The 16,133-nt window shown below is 37.2% G+C and overlaps 1 protein-coding gene across 2 annotated transcripts in view; it reads right to left on the reverse strand.

Moving 5' to 3' along the window:
* Positions 1-16,133, reverse strand: part of PDE7B (phosphodiesterase 7B) — a 310,933-nt gene that overhangs the window by 173,269 nt on the left and 121,531 nt on the right. The window lies entirely within an intron of this gene.

Here is a 16,133-nt window from a genome sequence, read left to right on the forward strand (position 1 = left end):
CATTATATTAGTTAATTCTAGAACCATATGAAGAAAAATTGCCATATTCTATCAATCCACGGGATCGGAGACTTCCCTAACGTCACCAAATTTACAATGGCAGAGTGGCTTGGAAAATAAGTTCTCTGGCTCCATTTCTGGTATGTGTGCTTGTTTTGTATACGTAATAAATGCTCCTCGTAGTAAGTGAGGAATAAAAAGACAGCATTAAGAAGAAAATAATGATGTATAACTCCCCACCAACTGACAATTGTTATATTCCCTATTATCTTTCTGCTCTTATCCTTACACATATATTACACAGTTGATATTGTATCATTTATACCATCTTGTGTTCTTTTTTCATTTGTTATTGTAAGAAAAACAGTTCTTCTTTCCATTAAGACTTTTTGAAAATACAGTGTTTAATGGCTGAATTATGTTTCAACATATGCCTTTATGATAATTAAATTGATCTCTTCTCTATTCTTAGGCATACGGATCATTATTACATTTTTAGTTCTTATAAATAATGCTGCAGAAACATCTCTGTACAGAAAGGTTTTTTTTTTTTCTGTATTTTAGATTATTTTCTTAGGATAGAGTCCTAGTAATGGAATTTCAAAAAGAGAATAAATGTATGCATGTTCTTTTTGCTATAAGAACTGCTTCCTGTGGCTCTTTGCTTCTTAAAATTATCACATGGTCAGTGAAAAACAAAACAGAACAAAAACCAAACATAAAGTCAGAGGTTGAAAGTGAATGATGGCTTCCAGCTTCCATCTGGAGTGGGCTATTCAAGGCTAGCTCAGAGGAGTGGGTGATGGCCTCAGTATTTCTTATCAGACTTAGCTATTGTGGTAGCATACTTACAATGGATTGTAATCAAATTTAATGCCACTAATCTTTACAGCATCCCAGTGCTCTAAGTGGGGATTGTTACTTCTCAGAAGAAGACACCAAACAGTACATTGTATTTATTGTAATCTGCCCTGGATCCTTCACATTTACTCACACAAGTGCTGTGTACTCTGAAAAAGAAGTAGGGTAACTAAATGGATTTTTCTTCTCAGTATCAGATCAAAACAACCAGGCCAAGATAAAAGACGACATTTTGGATCTACCGCCCATATTTCTGCTGTTTAGCATTTGACAATGGGACAGAGAATGAGTTAAAAAGAGGAGAGGACACGTCTCCTCTCTGTAACAAAGCTAGATTGTTTAAATGGGTTAATCAGAGAAGACACTGACAAATGCTCCTCCTTGTCCTAGATTGATAAAAATCTGCACTTTTCTCTCTGTCATTTTGCTGCCTTTTGTAATAATAGAAAATAAATATATTGCTTTCCTTCTTAGTGCCAGGGAGTCTATATAATATGTAAGTTAAAGGGAATCTAAATATATCATATAAAATAGTTGGTTGCTGATTCATTTGGTAAATCAGTTGGTTTCTGAGTGGTGTTAATTTTTTGCTCAAAATAAGTATGATCTATATAAGAGCAAGTATCCTTGATTTATTTGCGTAAACCTAGAAATCTAGAAAAAACAGTTTGAATGACAGTTTTGTTTATAAACAGGCCAATAATTAGGCTAAGATATAAAGTCATGATTTTGAAATTAGAAAATTCTATGCTATTTTTCTAAATATGTTTATTTAGGTTTGCCCATTTGACACTAAGAAATCAGTGTTCTCTTGATAAGATTCCTGTATCTGAGCATTTATCACCATCAAGTAGAGGTTTCATTTCAGTCAATGTTAAACTTTACAAGGAATTTGATTTAAGCTGGAGAAACCTTAAAAAAAATCTCTCTGTGCATGCGTGTGTATCCTTTTATTTAAAGAAAACTGAGAAACTTATGGTGTTAATTAACAAATTATAAAACAATTCCTACATAACAGGTTCTTAAAGAAAACAAATTTCTAGGTTTATTTTAATTCCCTTTTCACTAATTTTTATTTTAATGTCTTCCTAATTATTCCCCTGACAAAGTTAGACTATTTGTAACTTACTCAAATTGCCTTATAATGAAAAGCCTTTACAGTTAATGGATATGGCCAAGGTTTTGAACTAGTGTCCCTGGGCTGCTAATCTCAGACTAATCAGCTAAGTGGGACAGAGGTAACTTGTTTTGCACATAGAAGAGATAATCAGTATGTTGGTCACCTTTAAGAACTTCACCTAACAGTAGGGAATAATTTTCTATTCTCCCCAGAAATGCCTGAATTTCCATTTGCACACACTGACTTTCCTTTTCTTCTGTCTCCCCTGCGCTAGCTCCTAATCAGTATCTTGAAGCAAGAGTTAGAGATTCGTTTTGATAAAAAAAAATACTTTTTGGATCTCTTTCAGAAGCAAATCTTTTAAAAACTAGATATTTTTAGGATCTTTAATGTTTTCAAGATAGTGGATTCAGACACATTCCTATTGATCCACACTGTGCTTCCTTTTCCTGGATTTGTCAGAGAAGTTTCATGTTTTTGGTTGGACTTTGATGGACCAGTGGGGATTGAGTATAGGTCTGGTATGTGTGTGTGGAGGGTTGGAGGTTGGGGGAGGGTTAAGGTTTGGGACATAGACAGGGTTGCCAGATGTCCTGGAGGCTTGAAGAACTCTCATGCTCAAAGGCCAGGGCAAAAGGGTTACAGCACAGTGTAAAGGACTTGTCCCCAACTGACTACAGGATACAGAGTGGGGAGGGGACATGATAAATCAGGGTGGATGGGTCTAATTCTGAATAATCTTCACCTGTGGGGAAGCCAATACTTATCATTGATGAAAGTGCTGTTCTAGGAAGATTTGATAGGATGAGGAAAGATTGAAACTGAGCCCTATGGCTATGGCTAATTTTGTTTTATATCCTTCTAACTGCTCATAGTACTCACTGTTTCTATTCCACATTTTTTATAGTAATATGTGTTCAAATGAGAACTTTAGTATATGCTGTCTTATATAATCATTCTTAGCATTCTCTAATCATTTAATATGTTTTATAGTTATTATGAGGAAATACTATATTACTTTTTATTCTCAACAATGCCAAATCCATGCTAGACCCTCAATAAGTGCTTATTGATTAAAATTGAATAAATTGGATTCTTTACCCTTCTAATATATAATAATAAAGTCAAGTTCTTGAGTTTAAAAAGTCTCTTCCAATTGGCTTTGTGGGCGTATTGTGGGCTTATTTGTATCCATGACTTTTATAATTTGTGGAGACATTTCAGTTGGCTTAATGGCTTTCTAATTATGAATCCATTTATACATGTGCTTAGCTGCAAAAGATTAATTAATAATTAGATATTTCCTTACCCCAGGTAGGATAGGGCTAAATGTATCTTTGGTGAAACAGAAACTTCAGATAAAATTTGTATAATTCAACCCTATGAAGGAACACCATCCTTTTTCTCTCTAATAATGTAACTTCAAATGATACATTCATCGCTTCATTTTTATATGAGGTATAAAATAACTCATCTACTTTAACAAGTGTGCTTATTCTTAAGCATTTCCTCAATGGAACTCACAGGACAGAATCTCAGCAGTAATTAGGCCAATGTCCTCTCCTTTCCACTCTTCCTCCCCACTCTACACGAACACACGCACAGACGCACACAAGGAGAGGCAACTTTAGTTATGGATGTAATTTCTATAAGTTTCCTTATGCAGGAGATTATTAAAGCAAGGGGTAGTTTAAGGACAGAGCCGGGGTCCCTCTTAGGTTTCTAGAAGTTGTTTTTCAGGCTCCTGTTTATTACTTTGCTTACTCAAGTTAATTATACCTCTGCTCCTATGTCTCTCTGGATAGACCCAAGTTTTTACAAGGGCTGCTCCATGCACACTTGACCGGTAAAGGAAAGAAAGCATCTTTTTTATTACCACCAGTACTTGTCTTGTGAAAGATAGGAAACTCAAAGCTAAACTTGAAATTTGTACCTCCACATTGGTCACTTTGTTAATATGCCCAAATTTTGAGGTTCAATCTGCCTTAATGCTCACCATTAATTCAGCCCATCAGTTAACCATAAACCCTTTAATAATATCCCACAGGAATTCCCTGGTAGACACAACTTTCTGGCTTGCTTTGAAATTATACAAGGCCTCCACATAGAAATGCTTAGGGCTGTCAACAGACATGCTCTTTTTACCTAGTTTGAAGATGAAAAAAGATTCCTTCTGTGCCAGCTTATAACAGTCTTGCTTCCATGCCAGCTGTATCAGTGGAGTTCAACCCTGGCTGCACATTAGGGCTACCTGGGGGGCTTTCAAAAATATCAATGCTTGAGCCTCACACTAGGTTCATTGCAGGGTGAGGCTGGAACATCTGAGTTTTACAAAATCTCCCCAGGTCATTCTAAGGGTTAGCCAGGCATGAAAACCACTGAACGTAGGAACAAGAAGATATACTCCTCTAAAAAATGACCTAGTTGATACTTTCAGCTCTCTTGTGGAATGCTGAGATGTTGGCTAAGACTAGACTTTGATGGCTACCTCTAGAGTCAGAAACAGGATAGCCTCTGCCTCTCTCCAATGGAGTCCACCTATCAAAGAATTGTCTTCCTTCCTTTTATGCCACCTACTGAAATGATAGCTGGCCCAGCATTGCAGGGACTGGGCAGGCTCCAGAGTGAGGGGAACTGAGCTCATGATGAGGATAGAAGAGGTAACTGAACATGGTGACAGGAGCATTTGGACCAATAACTGATTTCACAACTCACTGTGTGACATTGGGCAAGTCATTGAATTTTCCCAAATCCTTTTCTCCAGCCAAGTAAATGAGAGGTAATAACCCTATGCTTACTTCACAGGGCTGTTGAGAGGGTCACAGGGGATTGTGTACTTAGAAAGCACTTTATAAGTTGTAGTTTCATACTTCATAGAAATTACTACTCCCACTCGCGTAACAATATTTTGAAGTTTCTTAAGTTTGTTCTTTCTGTGGACTAAACACTGGAAAATGATATTTTACTATCTGTAGATGAACATAAATAGATATGTAGCACAAATTTTGACTCATATTTTCCTTTATTTGCTATCATTTATCGTGATTACAAATCATCCACAAACTCTAGCTACAGGGAACAATTAAGTAAAAAAGATTGATTCTAATATTTCAAAGCTTGAACAGAGAAAATTTGAAGTATCATCAAAAATGTTATTAAATATTTATTGCCCATGACTCTGTGTTAGGTATCATGCAACACAGGCTTGATTTGAACTTTAAGAGATTATAAACTAAAAATAGTATGAAATGCAAATCAATGATTCATATTGAAACCTAAAATGAATCAGAATTGTTACCTCAAACAGAGTAGTTAGGAATGGTTCTAAGAGACTGTTATGGTTAAAATTTCTAGAAAAATGTTTGTGGGAAGGAATGGAGAGGCAGCCACCTTCAACCTTTGCTTTGATTTATCATAGTGAGGAAAAGGAATAAACTATGGACATAATGAAACTTGATTAACACATTCTTTGGCAAGGAAGCTCTTCTGTGATTAAATAACAACAACAATAAAACCAAACCAAATCCAAAATCTTCATGAATCACATGAAACAGAACAGTTTGATTTTGTAACTACAGGAAAAAAAATCTATCTTCATGAATGTCTTCTCAATGAACATACTTGTCAAAGGTAACTCAAGGCATAGTTGCAAAGTCTTGAAAGTTCATGGCCTCTTTTTTCTCCCTACAGCTCCCTGTTCACCTTCATCGTTGGGGCCCCTCTCTTTCTACCTTCAGCTGGCATTGTCCTCTCTGTCACCACACTTACAAATCAATTCATCATGCATGACTAAAAAAGCATTCACATAAAATATTAACTCATTATCTTACTGCTATATTATTAATATGTTAATACACAACAATGTTAACCTAATTGTGGATCCAAAGGTTTTCTCTTAGCTGAAGGATTTTCAGGTGTTAGCAAGCAAGAATAGCCACCAGATGACGATTTGCTGTCATTGGTGTCTGTGAATGCAGGGAGAGAATAGGGAGTAGGAACAAGGAAGAATGAAAGAACAATCTACTTTGTTCTTTCTTTCTTTTTTAAAAAATGCACTTTAATTGAAAAACAAAACCGTATATATGTATGGTGTACAACATGATGTTTTGAAGTATGTATGCATTGTAGAATAGCTAAATCAAGCTAATTAACATATGCATTACCTCACCTTTGATCATTGATTTGTGGTGAAAACGCATTAAATCTATTCTTTTAGGAATTTTAAGCATATAATACATTGTTATTAACTCTAGTCACCATATTGTAAAATAGATTTCTTGAAAGAACAACTCGTATTTCTTCATGTCTAACCTCAACCTTGGTTAGCAGATGCCACTGCCCAGGTTGTAGGAGGCCCTGTCTCAAGAGCTATTTGGAGTAGAGGGGGAAAGGGACCTTGAAAACCCTCACCATTGGTTTCCAAGAAAACTCAAAGCTCATGGTTCTCAAAATTGAGTGTTCACCAGAATTGTCTGGAGGATTGTCAAAACAGATTGCTGGGTCCAGATCCCAGAATTTCTGATTGAATAGGCCCAGTGTTGGGCCAGAGAATTTGTATTTCTAATAAATTCTCCAGTGACTCTGAAGGAAAACATTCTGAGAACCATTGCTTTTGACTTACCTTCTGTGACAAAGTCCCAGCCTGCATTTTATCAATGAGTTAACCAGGGTTCAAGATGCTAAATGACGCCAATGACCCTGATGAAAATTCAGGGATCCTAATTCCCAGTTCGATGTCTTTTCTGATTGAATCATCTACCTTCATATAATAAAACTGTGTATTCCATTCTCTCACCCCAAGGCACCCAAATATACATTTTTTGTTACTTTTTTTTCATACTGTTATCATAATTTGTAACAATGCACTCCATATGTAATCCATATTATCCACACATTTGTTTTAGACAATCTTTGTTCTGGAACAAGAAGAGTTTCACTAAAGCAAACTTTCTATTAATAGGATCTATTACTAAATCTGAGGCAAAACAAATATTCAAATTTAATTTGAGTTTTGTATCTTCTTAAACATCTGTTGCGTATGCAAGAACAGAACAGCAAATAGGAGAAAGAAAATAGAAAGAAATCAGAGACCCTGGATGATGTACCATGTAGGGAGTTAGCTCCTGAAAAGTCAACATAAAGCATTGTAGTTAAACCAGCTCTCTAGTATGAATTTGACTGATACGTTTTCATATATTTCGTCAATTGAATCAATAGCTCTCTGAAAACAATTTTTAATTGTTTTAATAAGTTAATTAATTAGTTTCATTAATAAGTTTTTATTGAGGATATCCTGATAGCAGACACCATAAAGAGCAAGGAGTGAAGTGATGGATAAAATAGATACTGTCCTGCCTATTATCATCATATTCTAGTAAGTTTAGTCAATTGTTGGATCCACAAGTGTTTTACCAAGTTCTTCTAATTGCTATCCTTTAGGTTGCTTGGATTTTCAGTTAGCTTAATTACATGGGACATGATTTCAGGAAGAGAAAGCAAATTAATCTGAAATGCAACTTGGTTAGAAGAAAGCAAATTTTTATATATTTCCAACATAAACAATGAGACAGTGGGCTATATTCCAGAAACTCTGATTACATAAGAGTAGGCAAGATTATACAAAGGATACATTTCCTTAGTCATAGCAGATAACTGACAAGACAGATCAATCTTATTTTAGATTGACTGAGATTAATTTTTCTTGCAAGAAGCTTAATAACTATTTATTAGGTCATAAATATCCGTCAGTCTGTCTTTTCCATAGAAGAGATACAAGCCATGCAATAAACAAAAGGTAGGCTTCTAAACAAAATAAACAAACAAAGCAACAGTGACCATAAATCTCTTCTCTCATCTCATGATTCCCCTGAGGTGAGATTTTCCTAATTATCAACTGATTCTTAGGTTTATATTTCTTTTTACCCACTTGATCAAGACACTTACATTTCCTTTGAATGCTTCATCTTAAATGTATCCCTAAAGAAGAAGAAGATATTTTGGATCTCCTTTCCTGTGCTTCATTTAACATAAAAATAATACTGTGGATTACTTTGGTCTTTATATCATCACTAGAGATTGAACTCTTAAAACATAACATTTTAGAGTCAGAATGGACTGTGGAGAAATCTGGTTTCAGGTTCTAATTCAAACATTTCCACTAGAACATCCCTGAGAGGGTTGCCTGCCTGAATGAGTTCAGTGCTAAAAAGCTTAGTAATTTACAATTTTGAGGCAGCTCTCTTTACTGGGAAGTTCTACCTTACATATATTTTTTTCAAAACCATCCTCTTTCTAACTTCCACTTATTGCACATGCTGGAACCACAAAGAAGTCAAGTCATTCTTCCAAATGCAAGTTTCCAAGTATCCACAAACAGTATCTGTCGGTTGTGCCCCCACTGACAACTTCTTTCTTAATGGGGAAGAGCTCTGGTTCCTTCAGTTCAATTCCTCCTATGATTTACTTTCTAGAACATTGCCCAGTTAATTTCTTTCATCTGGATACAGTTCTGCCTCTCATTCTCCCACATGATATACAGAGCTCATATCGGACCTGAAATTACAGGGCACGTTATCCCTTTGGGGCTTTGTGTAATTCACAAATGTGTTAGGCATGTATTAACAGACCAAATGTTTTTGTCCCCCCCAAACCCCAAAACTCACATGTTGAAGCCCTACCTAATCTCCAATGTGATGGTATTTGGAAATAGAACCTTTGGAGGGTATTTAGGGTTAGATGATGCCATGAGTGTGGGGCCTTCAAGACGGGATTAGAGTTCTTATAAGAAGATATACCTACCAAAGAGCTCACTCTGACTTCTCCACTATGAGAGGACACCATGAGATGACCATCTGCACCAGGAAAAGGGTCCTCCCCAGAACCCAACCATGCTGACACCCTGATATCTCAGACTTCCAGTCTCCAGAAGTGTGAGACAATAAATTTCTGGTGTTTAAGCCACCCAGTGTATAGCGTTTTGTTATGGCAGCCCAGACAGACTAAGGCAGCATGCATTCTACACATAAGAAAAGGGAAAATATATTTATGAATGTTTGTTGAAATTCCTATGATTTATTCAACAGATTATTTGGATTTTAAAAATACACAAAAGACCCTGAAAATCTACTTGCTTTATAATTTGCAATTTTCACTATTTAAGTTACAGGATTGAAAATTGGAACTTTATGTGAAAAAATCAACTAATAGTTAAGGAAGAAGTTCTATGACTGTGAAAATGGGCAGCTTTGACATACAGTGTTTCCCTTCCATTTTTATCATTAATATGTTATTTATATAACATGTATATACACATATATCAGTCTTTATTGTTTATTTCCTGCTTAGCAATGTTTTGTGTATTAGCAATGTTTTGTTTTCATATTTATTTATTAGTGAATAACAGCAAAAAGAATAGCAGCACTGTTTGGAGAAATGTAAAGGCCCTATTTAGTAAAAGTATCTTATTCTTTCTTCTTTGAAAGAAAGAATTGGGAGTAATTTTTGCAACCAGGGGCTGGTTCTCATTGGTGAGATCACAAACACACTTTGTCTTTGGGGGAGATAAACATCTCCGGTACTAAGCAGAATCCGTCTTATACAAGTTAATTCAAGTACTACTATCAGAGAAGCAATCAAGGAAGAAGGCTCAGTCTGGTGGCCTCTGTGTGACACACCACAAACACACATGGAATGCACACGGATGCAGTGTTTGAGTCTAACAGTAACTGGACTACAGGGATACCCTGTAGTCAACTAAGCCAGCAGCTACAGCATTCATCTCACAAGTCAGAGCCTGGGAGCAGAGGAGTTCTCATACTCAATACAGACTCCAGAAGGGTCTTGCTCCCAAATCCTACAAATTGGCATCCCCTTATTCTTGCCATCAATTCAGAGACACTCCCTGGAATTCTGATCAGCTTTCATCTGAGCTGAGCATATAATCCCCAATCATTTAAAAAGGGCTAAATTCTGCTCATTACTGTCTGTTCCTCAAGATGTATCATCCATTGCAGCAAGATCTGTCACCATGTTAAAGATCACTTTGTTACTTGGGATAAAAGTTTAGTTATTTAAAAAGATAATTTATTTTGGATAAAGATATTATAATACTTTAAAGATATTAGGTCCATACACACACTCTTTTAATAATAGAGAGGCGAGAATTGACAGGATCTGCATAGGTCTCTCCTGGGGGAGGGTTCAAGACTACCCAGAGGTGAAAGTATAAACAGTAATCTTATCTCCTCTTCTAGTTTTTTCTGTTCCACAAGTAACAAGGCTGTACCTAAGATGGAGTCGGTCTCACAACAGGCATATTTTAGTCTCTTCTCCTCTGATTGTGACCTCATCAGATTCCTGGTCTGGGATAGAGTGGGGCTTTAGGAGAAGAAAAATCAACTATCCTAATCAGAACTTGTTTCCTTCACAATTCCCCTTTCTGAAAGAAAACTTCTTGAAGAAAGTGACACTTAACAGGTTTATCGCATAAAGGAGATTCAGAAAAAGTAAGAAGATTTGTGACTGTTTCTCTTTTCTCACGCCTGCATTTTCCAGACCTGGCAGATACAGCTGTCCAGGACAGACTTAGCATCAAAATGTAAACAGAGTACCTGTGCCTTGTTGTGAGCCATCAAGCTGGGATTCCCACACTGAAAACATAACCATATTTTAACTTCCTAACCACTACCCTGTTTCAGTTCTGTAAGCAAAGCTGGATTGAGTTTCCCCAGTATATAGTTTGTAAAAAGCTTGTTGAATTGGGTGGCTCTTTCACTTTTCTAAATGTTTTCCCCTAACTGAACAATATCAATGGGTTGTTTCTAAAGGTCACCATTTTGTAATGTTTGGAACATTTTTATTTGTTTAGACATTTTCACACAATCCACTCGAAGGAGAGGGCTAAAAAGAAAATGTCACCTCCTCAGTTAATCAAATTACTCTCATTTCAAAGATATTTTGGTAAACAAGTCGAGGCAGCTTATGTCCGCCATCACGAATACTTGAAAAGGCAAGGTTTGTGTTCTTTACGGATTCAGTAATGCAAAAGCTCCAGTGAATACGAGCAGGCACTGAGCAGAACTTTGATCCCAGGGTCTCTGGTGAGTAGTATGAGTACCTTCTATAAGACGCAGGGCTGAACTTCTGCTAGAGGAGCAAGTGCATTCTAATTGGATCCCAGGAGTTTTGTTAGCAGTGAGGCGGGAGGGGAGTAGCGAGCGTCACCCAGTGCCTGAGCAACCAGTCTCACAAACACCTTGCTAGAAGGGATCTGGAGATAGAAGAAACGTCCTCAAGGGCTCAGCGGTCCTGTGTGCTGCCACCCTGGACCAGGCTATCAAAGCACCTGCTTCTCTAAGCCTCATATTGCCAGTATGTCGAGGAAGGTTCCAGTTGCTCTGAATTTGAAATGCTTAGAATGAAACCAGGCTTGATCTAGCTAAAAGATAACTCAATCTCTTTTTCTTGCACTCTAAATCCTTCCAAAGGATAGAAATACCTTTGGGTATTCCAAATTATGGATATCTGTCACTTTCGTAGGTATGTAAGTATGTGGCTAGGTCACTAAAGTCATCTGCAGTGTAGGATTTTGACACAGCAACTTTGCCCAAGTGGAGTCTATGTCCAAAGAAATCGTTCCCTTTTCAGAAGAGAAAGATAATCTTCAGACTATCTTCCTGCTCCCTCTCGGCACCCTCATTTTCATTTTTCCACCCACATAGAAAAAACAATAGAAAACTTTGGACTCCCCAAAGAAGCAGCATTTCTGAGATAGTCTGTAGATCTCTAGTCACCTGGTCCTATCCAGCTTCAGAAAGCTGCAGCCTGGGGCTCCCAAGAGCTCCACTCTGCTCAGCTCAGCTACGAGGGCAGATGGCGCTACAGGACAGGTGTGGCTAAATAGGAGAAACAGCTATTTGGAGGGGTTTGTTTTTTCCCCTAGTGGGATTTTCCTCTGGATTTGTGGAAGATACGCTAACATGACACTCCCTTTCTTATGAGATAGTCATGAAAGAGAAATGCAAACTTAATTACAGTGTAAAGTCTGTGATTAATGTGGGTTAGTTTGGTAGGTAAAGGGCAGGTGAAAGAAAGGCTTTAATTGTATTCTTTACTTCTATGGGATGGCAATAGTTCTAGAAATTTCTCCAGAGTTCTCACCATCCTTCCTCCCATGTAGCCTTTGCATGTATTTCATTTGTTTCTGTTTTCTTTTCCTTAGGGCCAGTGAGGATTGGGTGGAGCTGAGCAGGTGGCATCAGAAAAGGAAAGTGATACCCTTAGCAGCTCTCAGTGTACCTCACGGGGACCATTTCCATATTGCAAGTGAGGAACACAGCACATCACAAGTAAGGCAGTTTTGCCATCACAATTGAAGTTCATGTCTGATTTTGGAATCCAGGTTTGCAACTACCACAATAAGAAATCATCTTTATTCTTCTCATTTTCCTCATATTAAACCCCAGTCTAAATCTTATTTCCTGCATGAAAATTATATGTTTTGCCTGGAATAAGCCTAGATTGGGTCTGTATAAGGGCCATCATGTGTCATGTGGGACACAGGTGGTCATGTATTGACTCCTTTAATTGGCAAATTAATATAAGCTTTTGCCAACCAATTTCTGTAATTAGGGGACTTAATTACTCAAATAAAAAATGTCTATATCTTTTAGATTAGATGAAAATACCTTGAAAGATTAATAGACATATTGAGCTGGGTAGGTTTAAGTCAGCCAGATCATGAATGTGTGCTATTGTCTGAATGACATTAGCTTTTTTTTGAAAAACAAATTGGGAGACTACAATTTACTTCCAGGTCCTCTGATGAATAACTTTGATGTCTTAGGCAGGGACTTCAATATGCGTCACTCCTAACCTCAAGCTGATTGTTTTATCAACAGCCCGAGCTGATGAAAAATCTTCCTGCAATTGTTGTATTCTTATTCAAAGCATTCCGTTTTCCTCATCCCAGCTGGTATAATTGGTGGATGAAAGAATTGCCAAATATACACTGCAGGAGCATCTGGTCCTGAAGAAAGATTGACCAAGTTTATCTGCTTCATTCCTATTCCTTCAGAATTTGCAGTAATTTGAGGAAGCCTATTCTGTAAGAGGTTACTAATGATGGGAGTACATGCTCCAGGCTTGGCGTGCAAGCACACGCATATGGGGAATGAAGAAACGTGAGTAAACATCAAGCCTTGCTGGCAGCTGCCATTACCTTCCAAGATTTTCACGCCACTGGGCAAAAGAGGCAACAAAATCCTGCAGCATTTTAAAATGGATTCTGGATGCTTATATAGAAGATCAATACATTTTTATCTGCAGGAATCAATGAACCCTTACATAGGCTGCAAAGAATCACTTGCTTGGGAAGAGTTAGAGAAATGCTGGTAGGATATTTGGGAATTTTCACATATGTGACAGAAAAAAACAGTTACTATTTAGAAAACTTTAGTGCCATGACCAACTTATTTAAATTAGACTTAAAAAAAAAAAAACTTTTACAGGCTTGAAGACAAATTTAATAATTAGTTAGGACACCTCCTAACCCCTGCAGCAACACTAAGAATTTAGGTACCCAACCCTGCCCATCTATGCTCCTCTGTTGGCTGAGTGTTTATATCATGTAGATAGTGTTCCTTATGAAAGCACTCAACTGATGTTAAACAAACCAAAATGTAATTTTGAACATAGAGGATTAATTTCACATACATTGCCTGAACAATTTTAGCTAGAACATGGACAGGTCTGTTGGGTTACCACCATTGGTTTTGAAGTCAGTTCAGCCCACAGTAGGTATTGCTAAGTCGGCAACAACCCAGTGTGGCAAGTAGAATCCACAGTTCTTTAGACCCCAGCTGAAGTTTGTGCACTTTTAACTGGGATATTTCAACACAATAGGTAGCACTTCGTGGGTCTTAAGATTTTTCTTCATCTAGCGCCTACAGCGATTGAAGTGCCCCCATTAGATATTCATTCCTTTAGATATATGATATGCTTTCTTAAAGAAAAAAGCAAATATACAAATATTTAACAAATATTTTTGATTGAAATAATACTGATTGAATTACCATTAATGGTGTATATTTGCTCATCAGATCAATTTTCTCTATGAAAACTAGATGAGAACAAAACACTTAGGGATTGGAAATTCTGGTAATGTTAGTTGTTAGAGGAATGTGAGGGGAAAAAGTATCTAGAGGACTTGACGGTCTGCTCAGAGAGAACAGGCACATCTGAATAAATCCCACTCCCTGCCAAGGGCTGATGAGTATCCAGGAGCCAGAAGAAGGGCATGAAAAGACATGTGCTGCATTTGGCACAGAGAAAAAGTAGCCTTATCAGGTCTGGGAATTGCCCTGGCAATCTTCTGTACCTTTGCTGCATGTCACTCAAAGACTAGCAGCAGAAGTATGGGTGCTTGTGAAAAATGTAGAAACTCAGGCTTCATCCCAGACTTAACCAGATTTCACATTTCAGCAAGATAACCTGGTGATTAGTACGCATGTTAAAGTTTGAGAAACACAGGTCTCTAAGACTGGACTCCTCTGAGTCACGTTGTAATACATCAACTGTCCCTTCTCTGTTCCTGATTGGACATCTGTTTGGCAATGTGCTTGATACATGGAGTTCTAACAAGTATAGATGGCAAGAATATGAGTTGGCTGTAGAAAGGAGAGGCAGGCCAAAACAGAAATATAGTCATGCACCACATAATGACGTTTTAGTCAGTGAGGAACAGCATCTTTGATAGTAGTCACATAAGATCATAATGGAGCTGAAAATTTCCTATTACCTTGTGACTTCATAGTCATTATAATGTTGTAGTGGAACACATTATTCATGTGTTTGTGGTGATGTTGCCAATCATATACATTTTCTTTTTTTTTTTTTTTTTGGTAGAGACAGAGACTCTGTCTCTCAGGGTAGAGTGCTGTGGTGTCAGCCGAGCTCACTACAACCTCAAACTCCTGGGCTCAAGTGATTCTCCCAAGTAGCTGGGACTGCAGGCCCGCACCACCACACCCAGCTAATTTTTTCTATTTTTGATAGAGATGGGTCTTGCTCTTGTTCAGGCTGGTCTCGAACCTCTGACCTCAAGCTATCCTCTAGCTTTGGCCTTGCAGAGTGCTAGGATTATAGGCGTGAGCCACCATGCTCAGCCTAATAACACAAAATTATGTACAGTATGTAATACTTGATAATGGGTACACTATGGGTTTGTATTTACTGTACTATACTTTTAATCATTATTTTAGAGTGTACTCTTTTTACTTAGAAAAAAGAGTTAACTGTAAAATGGTCTCAGGCAGGTCCTTCAGGAGGCATTCCAGAAGAAGGCATTGTTATCACAGGAGATGGCAGCTCCATGTGTGTTATTGTCCCTGAAGACCTTCCAGTGGGACAAGATGTGGAAATGGAAGACAGTGACATGGATGATTCTGACTCTGTGTATGCCTGGGCTAATGTGTGTGCTTGTGTCTTAGTTTTTAATAAAAAAATTTAAAAAGTAAAAAAAAAATATTTAAAAATAGAAAACAGTTATAAAATGAAGATACAAAGAAAAAATATTTTGTACACCTGTACAATGTTTGTGTTTTAAGCTGAGTGTTATTACAAAAGAGTGAAAATTAAAAAAAAATAAATTTATAAACTAAAAACATTACAGTAAATTAAGGTCAATTATTATTGAAGAAAGAAAAAACTTTTAAATAACTTCACTGTGGCCTAAGTGTACAGTGTTAATCAAGTCTACAGAAGTGTACCGTAATGTCTTTGGCCTTCACACTCACTCACCACTCACTCACTGACTCACCCAGAGCACCTTCTAGTCCTCCATGCTTTATTCATGGTAAGTACTCTATATAGCTATACCAGTTTTTATATTTCACACTGTCTTTTTATTGTACTCTTAATATGTTTAGATATAAACACTTACCATTGTGTTTCAACTGCCTACAGTATTCAGTACAGCAACAAGCTGTACAGGTATGTAGCCTGGGAGCAACAGGCCATACCATATAGCTTAGGTGTGTAGTAGTCTATACCATTTAGGTGTAAGTACACTCTATGATGTTTGCACAATGATGAAATCAGATAATGATGCATTTCTTGGAATATATCCCCATGGTTCAGTGATGCATGACTGTAC

The sequence above is a fragment of the Microcebus murinus genome, chromosome 5 (assembly GCF_040939455.1).
Source record: "Microcebus murinus isolate Inina chromosome 5, M.murinus_Inina_mat1.0, whole genome shotgun sequence".
NCBI classification, from domain to species: Eukaryota; Metazoa; Chordata; class Mammalia; order Primates; family Cheirogaleidae; genus Microcebus; species Microcebus murinus.